The sequence below is a fragment of the Cherax quadricarinatus genome, unplaced genomic scaffold (genome assembly GCF_038502225.1).
Source record: "Cherax quadricarinatus isolate ZL_2023a unplaced genomic scaffold, ASM3850222v1 Contig474, whole genome shotgun sequence".
In the NCBI taxonomy this organism is placed as follows: Eukaryota; Metazoa; Arthropoda; class Malacostraca; order Decapoda; family Parastacidae; genus Cherax; species Cherax quadricarinatus.
The window spans coordinates 131,399-144,070 of NW_027195500.1; the positions used below are offsets into that span (position 1 = coordinate 131,399).

The 12,672-nt window shown below is 39.6% G+C and overlaps 1 long non-coding RNA gene across 1 annotated transcript; it reads right to left on the bottom strand.

Annotated features, from left to right (window-relative positions):
- Positions 1 to 970: 970 nt before the first annotated feature.
- LOC138851388 (uncharacterized) lies at positions 971 to 7,173 on the bottom strand. Its single transcript, XR_011391190.1, has 3 exons — positions 6,814 to 7,173; positions 4,793 to 6,239; positions 971 to 1,524 (listed from the first exon to the last, which is right to left on the bottom strand). It is a non-coding gene; the product is annotated as an uncharacterized lncRNA (long non-coding RNA).
- Between the last annotated feature and the right edge of the window lie 5,499 nt (positions 7,174 to 12,672).

Consider the following 12,672-nt stretch of genomic DNA (forward strand, 5'->3'; position numbering starts at 1 on the left):
GAGGGGTCTTTCATATGTGATACCCTCAATATCTGCACTACTTAAGGAGAATAATATGTCCAGTCGTGCTGGATCGTCCTGTCCCCTCTCTCTGGAAGTGTCCCTTACTTGTTGGTACATGAGATTTTCCAGTACAACCTCCATCATCTTAGCCCCCCACATTTCTGGGCTCCCATGAGCCCTTCTGGTCACTTCAGCCAGTGTGTCACCCATCGTTCTGTTACTCTCATCATACTCTTGCCTTGGCCTCCTGCTGTTCTGTGGTGGTTTATATATCACTGCACTTACCACCTTGAGACCACCAGACTGAAGTGTTCCTATTATGTAGTCTCTTGCTTCTCCTCTGCCTCCTCTCTCCAGCTTATCATAATCCCATTGGTTTTTGATGAGCAGTGCCACTCCTCCACCCCTTCTGTTCCCTCTGTCTTTCCTCAGGATCTGATATCCTGTTGGAAAGATGGCACCTGTTATCGTTTCTGTGAGCTTGGTTTCGGTGAGAGCTATGATGTCTGATGCCTCTTTGATTCTCTCGTGCCACTCCTCCCACTTATTTGTTATTCCATCAGCGTTGGTGTACCATACCTTCAGTTTCCTCTCTAAAACTGTATTCTGGGTGGTCTGTGGGGGTGGGGGACATGGCAGTGTGCTGTGAGGTTTGTTACACTCCAAGTATTGTAACAACTATTTCCTTCTTTTTAGAGCATAACAATTTTGGTCAGAGAGGTTAGGGTAATAATAATGATCCTCCGGAATGCCTAATTTTAATTAAGTATATTCATAATATAACAAAAGCCAGTTATAATATACGAATTATCGTATATAAGTTAAGAATACATGTTTCTTCTATAGTATCCAACGTATACATAAGGCTTTTGTAACAGACCATTAGGAGGAGATCCTAGATATAACATATATATAAATGGAGATTACTTGATACATTAAAGTCTTGTTTCCCAATTAGAAGCAGTCAGAATAAAACAGAATATGTCCAGGCCGGCTAATAAATCTTGGCCAGTTACCAGAGACGAGCAGGAGTGTTCTCGTTGGCTGCTACTTCTTCACTGCTCGTCCCTCAACCTTGAGCATACAGGTAAAGTGGGTCACGTGACGTGACTCACCAACACTCAGTAGAGTAGTTGAACATAAAGGGGGGGGGGGGAAAGGGGGGGTATAACCATCAAACATCACGGCTAACTACACACCGGCACACCGGGCGGCAGGCAGGTTACTATAGCTCCAATTAAACTTATCATGGCCATGTTACATAAATTATAATTGTTAATAAGAATTAATCTTAATAATACAAGGACGTTCATTTCCAATTTAGCTATTAAAGGAAATGACCGCAATGTAATATTAAAGGAAGGTTAACCATAGGGGCATGACACCCCGGCCCACAAGCAAATATCTCGGCGTTTAAGATGCTGATGGAGTAGAAGAAACCAACCAGCTGGTATAGGGATGGAGGTACATCATTCCAAGGTTAGTCATCCACTTGCTAGAACTGGTCCAGAAACTGCTTGACTGCAAAGAATTTCCGTAGTTAAGCCATATTAGGAGCGAGAGAGAGCATCGGCTAACACGTTGCTCGAACCCTTTATGTGAAAAATGGAGATCCGGTAAGGTTGGATCCTTAAAGCCCAGCGTAATATTCTAACATTTTTTGATTTCATAGAATTTATGAAAGTTAGAGGATTATGGTCTGAGTAAATATTTATCACATGAGGAGTATAACCGAGGTATACGTCAAAGTGTTCTAAGGACAACACTAAAGCCAGGGCTTCTTTTTCTATAGTTGAATAAGATCTTTGATATTCTTTTAATTTATAGGAAAAATAACATATTGGATGTAGAATATTACCGTTTTGGAAGGATTGCAATAAGACAGCACCTATAGCTGCATCACTGGCATCAACATGGAGGGTGAAAGGAATTTGGAAATTGGGTGCACGCAATACTGGGGCAGAGGAAAGGAAACGTTTTAAACGTTTAAAAGCTTGTTCACAATTCTCGTCCCAATTAAATTTATATTTAGGACTGGTCAATCTAGTCAGGGGGGAGGCAACTTGAGCAAAGTTTGGGCAAAAACGCCTGTAATAAGTAGCCATCCCCAAAAATCGTTGGAGGGCTTTCCTGTCTTGAGGAGACGGGAAATTTAAAATAGCTTGGACCTTTAATTGGTCGGGGGCTACTAGTCCCTTCCCTATTTTAAAACCGAGATATTTAATCTGGGCTTTACCAAAGTCACATTTTTGTAAATTTACAGTGAAATTGTATTTCTGCAATGCTTTCAGTAGTTGCTCTAATCTTTCTAAATGAGACTGCCAGTCATCACTAAAAACCACCAGGTCGTCTAAGTATGCCTCTACACCTTCTAAGGGTTGGACTAAAATGTTCATAATTCTCTGGAAAGAGGAGGCGGCGTTACACAGGCCGAAAGGCATAACCTTATACGTAAATAGTCCGTTCTTAACTACGAACCCGGAAATCTCTTGGGCCCTAGCAGTTAATGGCACCTGGTAATACCCTCTCAGCAAGTCTAATCTGGTCACAAAGTTGGCACCGGCTACAGCATCTATTAAATCATCAATCCTTGGTAATGGAAACCCATCTGGTTTGGTGACTGAATTTACTTTACGGTAATCCGTGCAAAGGCGTACGGTACCATCGGGTTTTGGGACCAATAAACAGGGAGAGGCCCAAGGTGTCCAACTGGGTTCTATCAAATTATATTCCAGTAATGTATTTATTTCTTGTTGAATTAATTCTTGCTTAGCAGGAGAGACCCGGTAAGGGGATTGCTTTATTGGGCTATCTTCTAACAATTCAATATCGTGGAAACCTAATGTACAAGGAGTAGGAATATCTTTGAAGATGGAGTTATATTTAGTGATTAACTCTTTGATTTGAGATTTTTGGGAGGTAGGAAGAACTTCCAGGAAATGGTCTAGTTCTTTTAAAACTTCAGAATTATGTAGTCTAAATTCTCTTACTTCCCTTACAGTGTCATTCCTTATTTCAGTGGATGTAGGTTGAATAGAGGTAATAATAGTAGGGAGAAGGCTAGACTCGTACTTCTTTAAGTTATCTATGTGATACCTCTTAATTTTCTTACGACGTCCTGGTTCACGGACCAGATAATTCACCTCATTTTCTTTGTCTACTATTTCATATGGCCCCAAATATCTAGGTTTTAAAGAATGTCCTGGAATTAAGTTTTTAACTAACACTAATTCATTCGGAGAGAATGAACGAGATTTAGCCTTTTGGTCATAAGATTTCTTCATTTTGGCTTGAGCTTCTGACAGATTCACGGCAGCTAAGCTTTTTAATTTGGAGAGAGGTTCTTTCCAAAGTAGAGGACTGGGATGAAGAGGTCCTCTCTTCCCTATCCAAGAATCTCGTAATATGGCTAGGGGTCCTCGCACCTGATGTCCAAAAATCAAGTCAAATGGAGAGTATTTAGTACTTTCTTGTTCAGCTTCACGGAGGGCGAAGAGAAGAAAGGGTAAACCTTCGTCCCATTCACGAGAATATTGCTCACAGTAAGCACGTAAAGTAGATTTAAGGGTTTGGTGGAATCTTTCTAGCACTCCTTGTGACTGGGGATGATATGCTGTAGAGAGGATCTGTCTTACTCCTAATCGAGACATAGCCTCTTTAAAAACCTTAGACGTAAAATTAGAACCTTGGTCAGATTGAATTTCACGTGGTATGCCTACTTGAGCAAAGAAGCGTATTAAAGCTCTTACTATATTTCTGGAATTAATTTTGGACATGGGGATAGCATCAGGATACCGAGTTGCCATATCTATGATAGTGAAGATATACTGGTTACCCCTTTTTGTGCGGGGCAACGGTCCTACACAATCAATAACTAATCTTTCAAAAGGTTCTTCAGGACATTTTATTGGAAGTAAAGGGGCAGACGCGGGATTGTGCGCCGTTTTGCCTATTATTTGACAAACGTGGCATTTCCGTAGTTTGTCAGCAATATAAGTCCTCATCTGAGGCCAAAAAAAATATTTCCTTATCTTTTTCTCTGTCTTACGAGATCCTAAATGACCTCCCAGTGGATTATCATGTGCTAGTTCAAATACCATATTACGTAAGGACGATGGCACCACTAACAAGTTTCCTTTTGAACTCAAATCATTATCATTATTTCTCTTCCAAAGAAAACCGTCTTCATCTAAAAGGTAACCTTCCTCTTTATCCTTATTGGTTAAACTTTTATCGTCCTTTAGAGCTATAAGAAATTCTTCTTTATTACATTTTCTAGCTAGGTCCGCAGGGACTGGTAAAACTTTGTCACCTGTGGGTCTCGACTGAATTGCTTCGCTAAACAGGAAGTTCAAACCTAATTCATCGGACATTTCTAAAGGCTGTTGAATATCCAAATTGTTAGAGTTCTTAGCCATGGCTCTGGTGACCACATTAAGGGGAAATAAATCTAGCCCTGCCTCAGAGGCTTCTAAGGCATAATTTACATCACAAGGATTATCTAAAACCAGAGGCTCTCTGGGTATCTCCAATTGATCAATTTCATTCCCGATTAATAGATCCACGCCGGCAATGGGGAAAGGTTTATCTGAAAGTCCCACATTGATCCAGCCTACATATCCAGGCAGTTCTACATAAATCCTTATAATAGGGACCTTTATTATTGTGCCTCCGTAAGCCTCTAATAATACGTCTAGCCGGGGTTCTCTACTAGTAGGTAACTTTACCAGGTTTGATCTTAATAAAGAGATAGCTGCCAGTATCTCGAAAGGTCGTGATATTTACTAACCTCTCTTTACAGAGTCCGAACTTCCCCTGGGAAAAGTAGGGTTCCATAGCTACTCGGACCTTTTCTGAAGCACTGTCGTGGTAAAGTCATCTATTAGACGGTCTGCTAGAGGAGGCCTGAAAAGGTAGAGATTCGTCATCCCGAGTTTCATACTTCCGAGAGGAATTTATTACCTGGGTAGGATATCTCCCTCTTGGTTGGGTTTTATCTTCCCGCTGTTTATGCCAACACTGGGACTGTCTATGACCTAACTTTTTACAAAAAAGGCACAGTGGTGATTGATCTTTAGGATACTGTCTGGAGAAAGAGCCGTTTGTCACCTGTTTTTTGTCTGAATACACCTTCAAAGGTTCGCCAGCTGGAGCTTTCCTAGCAGTCAATCTTGAACTAAAACCTTGGGAGGTAGATTTCTTTTCCGGGGCCTTAGACATTTCTGTGGTTATAGCATGGGAAATTTCAAAGTGATCTGCGTGGGCAGCAGTATCTAACAAGTTAGTAGTGGGAAATGTCAAAAGATAAGTATGCACCCTCTCTGGAAAATATTTAAAAAGATCTTCATGCAACATCAGCTGGGAAAGTGACTCGACTGAGGCGGCTCCCGCGGCCCTACGCCAACGCTCGAAAGCAGAGAGCTTTTCCCTGGCAAAGTCCACCCAAGACTGCTGAGGATATTTCTTCAGAGTTCTAAAGATTTTCAAATAACTGACAGGTAATAAATCATAAGCTTTCAGAAGACAATCTTTTACCTGAGTATAATCAGAATATTGTTCAAAAGGTAAGTTTGCAGTTATGGTTTGGGCTTTTCCTATTAAAGATGAATGTATTAAAGCAGCCCAATATTTAGGAGGCCATTGCATCACCTTCGCCTGATTTTCGAATGCTTCAAAAAATTAATCTAAATTATCCTCCGTAAATTTAGGCATCAAAGAGGCTGCTTTACCAAGGTCAAATGAAGGGATTGTATACATATTACTGGATTCTCTTTTCTTCCTCAGTACTTCCCGTTCATAAAGCAAAGATTCACGTTCAAAATTCTCCCTTTTTAACTTTCTCTGGGCTTCTACAAAGGAGGTTTGAAGCAATAAAATACGTTCTAGACGTTCAAAATTCTCCTTAGATTGAATAGTAGTCAAAAGGGCTAAAGAGATTTGAGGTGGAACGTGTTCATCATCCAAAAGGACTTCTTGTTCTGTTTCAAAACTATCTGTAAATGGTTTACCTGGATCCGTTTCTTTAGTGTGATTGAGTTCTGTTCCCCATATAGTCCTTGGAGATGGAATTGGAGTCGTTGTAGCAGCGTAGCGTTTCCGAGTATCAGGAAGTTCATGTCCGTCGTCTCCAGTAGGGGTTGTTAGCGTCGTAGTTTCGGCCTCGGGCGTCTGTAGAAAAGAATTCAAAAAGGAAGGAATATCTGCTTCTCCATTCTCGATCTCTGGATCCTGCTCATCTGGAAAAAGGACATTCTGTATCATACATCTGACTGTCTGGGCAGTGAAATGCCTGTCGTATTTTATGCCCAAGCTTCGTGCTAATTGCCAACAAGATTGAAGCTTCAAATTTTGTAATTTCTCCTTTGTTATATCTTCAAACCTCTCTGCCATTTCTACAATCATTTTAAAGGAAATTCAGTGTTATGCTCCCGGACACAGGCCCCCACTTGTTACACTCCAAGTATTGTAACAACTATTTCCTTCTTTTTAGAGCATAACAATTTTGGTCAGAGAGGTTAGGGTAATAATAATGATCCTCCGGAATGCCTAATTTTAATTAAGTATATTCATAATATAACAAAAGCCAGTTATAATATACGAATTATCGTATATAAGTTAAGAATACATGTTTCTTCTATAGTATCCAACATATACATAAGGCTTTTGTAACAGACCATTAGGAGGAGATCCTAGATATAACATATATATAAATGGAGATTACTTTATACATTAAAGTCTTGTTTCCCAATTAGAAGCAGTCAGAATAAAACAGAATATGTCCAGGCCGGCTAATAAATCTTGGCCAGTTACCAGAGACGAGCAGGAGTGTTCTCGTTGGCTGCTACTTCTTCACTGCTCGTCCCTCAACCTTGAGCATACAGGTAAAGTGGGTCACGTGACGTGACTCACCAACACTCAGTAGAGTAGTTGAACATAAAGGGGGGGGGGGAAAGGGGGGGTATAACCATCAAACATCACGGCTAACTACACACCGGCACACCGGGCGGCAGGCAGGTTACTATAGCTCCAATTAAACTTATCATGGCCATGTTACATAAATTATAATTGTTAATAAGAATTAATCTTAATAATACAAGGACGTTCATTTCCAATTTAGCTATTAAAGGAAATGACCGCAATGTAATATTAAAGGAAGGTTAACCATAGGGGCATGACAAGGTTCTACAGCATACTGTAGGGTGGGGGCTGTAAGTGTGGATTGTGGTTTGTGTTGGTATAGTTCTGGAACTAGTCTGGAACTAGTCTTGTTGCAAACCTTTGCACTTACTCTAATTTCTTGACGTGCTTGACCAGGTGTGGATTCCCAACTGGTGTTGCATACTCCAGTATGGGCCTGAGGTATATGGTGTACAGAGTCTTGAACGATTCCTTACCGAGGTATGCTGCAGCAGTTATCTGATTGATGTGTGCCTCAGGAGATGTGCTCGGTATTATACTCACCCCAAGATCTTCATCCTTGAGTGTGTGTGTTTGTCTGAGGAGAACAGAAATGGGCCTAAAGAGAAGGCTTCTCCCAAATTTCCTTCATTTTTTTCTCTTCCGATTTCTTTCATTTTTGGTGTACGTTAAGAAGTGTTCACTACCTTTGTTTTTGTAAGTTTCAATAAAATAATCCCCCCCCAAAAAAAAAACTGAATAAAAATTACTGAAAATGAAATTTCGTTCTAATTGGCACTATGCTTGGTGATTTGCTCCTGATAAAACAATGGTAATGCGATTTTTTTTATTCGAATCTCGACCAGTTCTGAGATTTGTTTGTATCGTGTTATGACGGTTTGGCGAGTCATGATAGAAAAAAAACTTGGAATCTTTAAAACGACTCCTCTGATCGGCTTCAAATTTTAATCGCTGTTTTTTTTTTTTTTTTTTTTTTGAGAAAAACAAGACTAATACAAGCCTTAAGTGATAATTTGCTAATTTTATTAAACAAATGGTGAAAATTATTTATATATAATAACTTGAGAATGCTTCTCATGTTTAGCTTCACAAATTAATGATGTCTTCTATAACAAAACGGTTAAAAACTTGGAATCGTTAGAATCAGATTAATTTCTGGTGAATGACATTTCTGATCGGCTCCAAACTTTTAACGTTTTTTTTTCTTTTTAAGGAAAGCTATCATTTACTTTAAGCTGTGTAAGTTTCAGTTTGTCAGTTTTATTAAATAAATTATTACCCATGTAATAAGTAAATAATGCCCCTTATGATAGGCTTGAAACCCTGGACATCAGTATATATGAATGGTGACTATTTCAGTTTTGATTTTTGTACGAGTTTGCCATTTTTTAATAAATTTCATCGTATTCGATTTTCTAATAAAAATAAAAATAAGTATTTTTTTATTATTGGATTATAAATAAATAAAGAAAACTGAAACAAAATCGTGCTTAAAGAACTTTTTGAAATTTTCGGAACTTTCTCAGCATTATTTCTCACTTCTTTCTCATTAATCATTGTTTATTACTTTAGAAACATGTTAGTGCGCTATATCTAGGTCATCAATCACAGAACTATTTGCTAGCCTGGGTGTAGTGACTATATCTAGGTCATCATTCATAGGACTATTTGCTAGCCTGGGTGTAGTGACTATATCTAGGTCACCATTCATAGGACTATTTGCTAGCCTGGGTGTCGTGCACTGTATCTAGGTCATCATTCACAACATTATTTGGAAGCTTGGGTGTCGTGCACTATATCTAGGTCGTCATTCCCAACATTACTTGGAAACCTGAGCGTCGTGCACTGCATCTGGGTCATCATTCACATGACTATTTGCAAGCCAGGGTGTCGTGCACTATGTCTAGGTCATCATTCACATGACTATTTGCAAGCCAGGGTGACGTGCACTATGTCAAGGTCATCATTCACAGAACTATTTGCTAGCCTGGGTGTCGTGCACTCTATCTAGGTCATCATTCACATAATATTTGCAAACCTGGATGTCATGAACTATCCCCAGGTCATCATTCACAGAATATGTGCAAGCCTGGGTGTCGTGCACTATACCTAGGTTATCATTCACTGAATCTTTGCAAGCCTGAGTGTCGTGTCACGGCATTTAGGTTATCATTTACAGAATATTTGCAAGCCTGGGTGTCGTGCACTGTATCTAGGTCATCATTCACAACATTATTTGGAAGCCTGGGTGTCGTGCACTATATCTAGGTCGTCATTCCCAACATTACTTGGAAACCTGAGAGTCGTGCACTGCATCTGGGTCATCATTCACAGGACTATTTGCAAGCCAGAGTGTCGAGCATTATGTCTAGGTCATCATTCACATGACTATTTGCAAGCCAGGGTGACGTGCACTATGTCTAGGTCATCATTCACAGAACTATTTGCTAGCCTGGGTGTCGTGCACTGTATCTAGGTCATCACTTACAGAACTATTTGCTAGCCTAGGTGTCATGCACTATATCTAAGTCATCATTCACAGAATATCTGGAAGTCTGGGTTTCGTGCACTGTATCTAAGTCATCATTCACAACATTATTTGGAAGCCTGGGTGTCGTGCGCTGTATCTAGGTCATCAATCACAGGACTATTTGCAAGCCTGGATGTCGTGCACTGTATCTAGGTCATCAATCACAGGACTATTTGCAAGCCTGGGTGTCGTGCACTGTATCTAGGTCATCATTCACAGGACTATTTGCAAGCCTGGGTGTCGTGCACTGTATCTAGGTCATCATTCACAGGACTATTTGCAAGCCTGACTGTCGTGCACTGTATCTAGGTCATCATTCACAGGACTATTTGCAAGCCTAAGTGTCGTGCACTGTATCTAGGTCATATTCACAGGACTATTTGCAAGCCTAAGTGTCGTGCACTGTATCTAGGTCATATTCACAGGACTGTTTGCTAGTCTGTGTGTCGTGGACTGTATCTAGGTCATATTCACAGGACTATTTGCAAGCCTGGGTGTCGTGCACTGTATCTAGGTCATCATTCACAGGACTATTTGCAAGCCTGGGTGTCGTGCGCTGTATCTAGGTCATCATTCACAGGACTATTTGCAAGCCTAAGTGTCGTGCACTGTATCTAGGTCATATTCACAGGACTATTTGCTAGTCTGTGTGTCGTGGACTGTATCTAGGTCATCATTCACAGCATTATTTGCAAGCCTGGGTGTCGTGTGAACAATGTGACGATGGCCAGTTCAATATTTTATTTCAGTGTGCTGTATGACCTTAGTTAGTTTAGCGCTTAGTTATGATTATAATGATGCTTCACTGTGATAACTGATGAAAACCATCTCTGATCGACTTAAAGATTTCAACATTGGTGGATCCTCCATAAAAGATTGGTGTTCTTACTGGAGTGCGTAGAAGCTATTTTGCCACGTTTAATCTCGAAATCGTATAGTATATTATTTTACATTATTTCATTGCTTTCCTTTATGCTGGTGAGGGACTCTTGATCCAAGGAGCTGGACTTAATTATATCACATTCCACAGAAGCTGTGTGGTGGAATTCTTGTAATAAATGAAGAATGTCTTGTATGGTGGATTTTAAACTTCTAAGAAGCCTGTAATAATCTAAATTTGTAAAGTATAACTATCTTTATGAGGAATATTGTATCCATTGATCCCTTAGTACATAGTCATCTATCTGTCTATATAACTACAAATACACCACCAGGTAATTGGTATTCTGACTCTAAAGACGTTAAGTATTTTAAACCTTCAGACGTGCTCGCAGGTAGCTAAGCACCTGGGTGCACTTACAATAGATGCTACACAGCAATATCTGATAACTTCCATGCAAAGACAGAAATTCTCTTAGAAGCTTATGATGGATCAGTGATTAAAGTACCACTCCATAATGTTTACAAGCAAATAGGCCTCGTCACTCTCCACAACCTGCTCTGTTTATGCCTATTTTAGCTGATGGAGAAGCTCTTTCACGTCTGATTATACATTGCGCTGGTCATCTACCTAGAACTAAGCAAGGTAAAAATACGCATTCACTCTTACTGATACAGAAAGTTTTATTTTCAGTGCACTGATTAGATTTTTCTCACATCTTGGTTTACCATAAGAGATTCAGTCGGATAAGGGATCTAACATCACTAAAATCTTTCATGAGGCTAAGTCCATCTATGAATTAGGTCTGTTCTTATAACAAGTAATCATCTACAAACTCAAGGTGCTCTTGAGAGACTTCATCAGACTTTCATGATGAGCATTTTTCTAGAGGCCGGGAAAGGGCTGAACCTCAGGTTCAGTTGCTTGTGTTGAGTGTAGCAACATGTGCGACAGTTGCTTGTGTTGATTGTAGCAACAGGCGCGATAGTTGCTTGTGTTGACTGTAGCAACATGTGCGATAGTTGGTTGTTCTGAGTGTAGCAACATGTGCGACAGTTGGTTGTGTTGAGTGTAGCAACATGTGCGACAGTTGGTTGTGTTGAGTGTAGCAACATGTGCGACAGTTGGTTATGTTGAGTGTAGCAACATGTGCGACAGTTGGTTGTGTTGAGTGTAGCAACATGTGCGACAGTTGGTTGTGTTGAGTGTAGCAACATGTGCGACAGTTGGTTGTGTTGAGTGTAGCAACATGTGTGACAGTTGGTTGTGCTGAGTGTAGCAACATGTGTGACAGTTGCTTGTGCGGATACTATGTTATTTCTTCAGATAAACGGATATACTTTCATATATAATATTTAGGGTTAAATGTTATATCGTAAGTATTATTTTTGCTAGTAGCTAGTAAACTATCATCAGGCGCTATTGTATTGTCAGGTAAACACGATTTTTTTCTTTTTTCTCTTTCTCCAACTTTTCGATTTTATAAATAAGCAATAGAGTAAGAGAGTTACTTTTTTTTGTTGATTTTTGAGATACTGAAAGAAACCAGAGCTCACCTGTTCGTATTTCATAGGTGTCTTGTGTTCCAATATTCAACGTGGAAACTGACGTCAGATCTTCCCTGTGTCACGAAGGTCACTGTCTTGACAAAGACTTTTTCATCCCTGTATATCTTGTTTATAAGAAACAGTTGTCTAATTTATTGGGACACGAGATTTTGTTAGCTAAATTTTCGCTTTTCTCCTTAATTAAATTATGGAAACGATGGTTTCTCCGGGAATCTCTAAAGTTTGTTTTATAATAGTTTTTACTTGGCTTTGTGTTCACTTTCTTGGATGTAGTAGTCAGGAGGCACTGGTTCTCTGATCTGTTGGTTTATACTTGAAACTTCTTGTTCTAAACGGCTTGGCCAGCATCTTAGCATCTTAACATCTTAGCAGTAGACTAAGCACCGTTCTTTTCTTAACTTACTTAGAATGATTGCTGAAATAATTGACACAAGTTGACGTGTTTAAAGGTTTTCTTTGAACAGTGAGCTGGTTCTTATTATCTTGCTAGAGCTCCTTGTCTTTCCCACTGGTATTCGTTGTCTTGCTAGTTAATGTTCTTACTCAAGAATGTATGTCCTGTGCTTCTTTGCTTGTTCTTTCTTTATTACCATTTTCCGTTGTATGTTTTTTTCCATAACTTAGCTTCTCTTTCAGTTTATTTACGTGTCCAAGGTAGTTATTTTCTCTTTGTTTGCTTCCTTCTTCAGTCTATGTTTATTTTTTTTGTATTTGATGCCTTCTTAATTATATATTGCCTTGCTTATTGTTTCTTTCCTTGTTGCTTTTCTCCG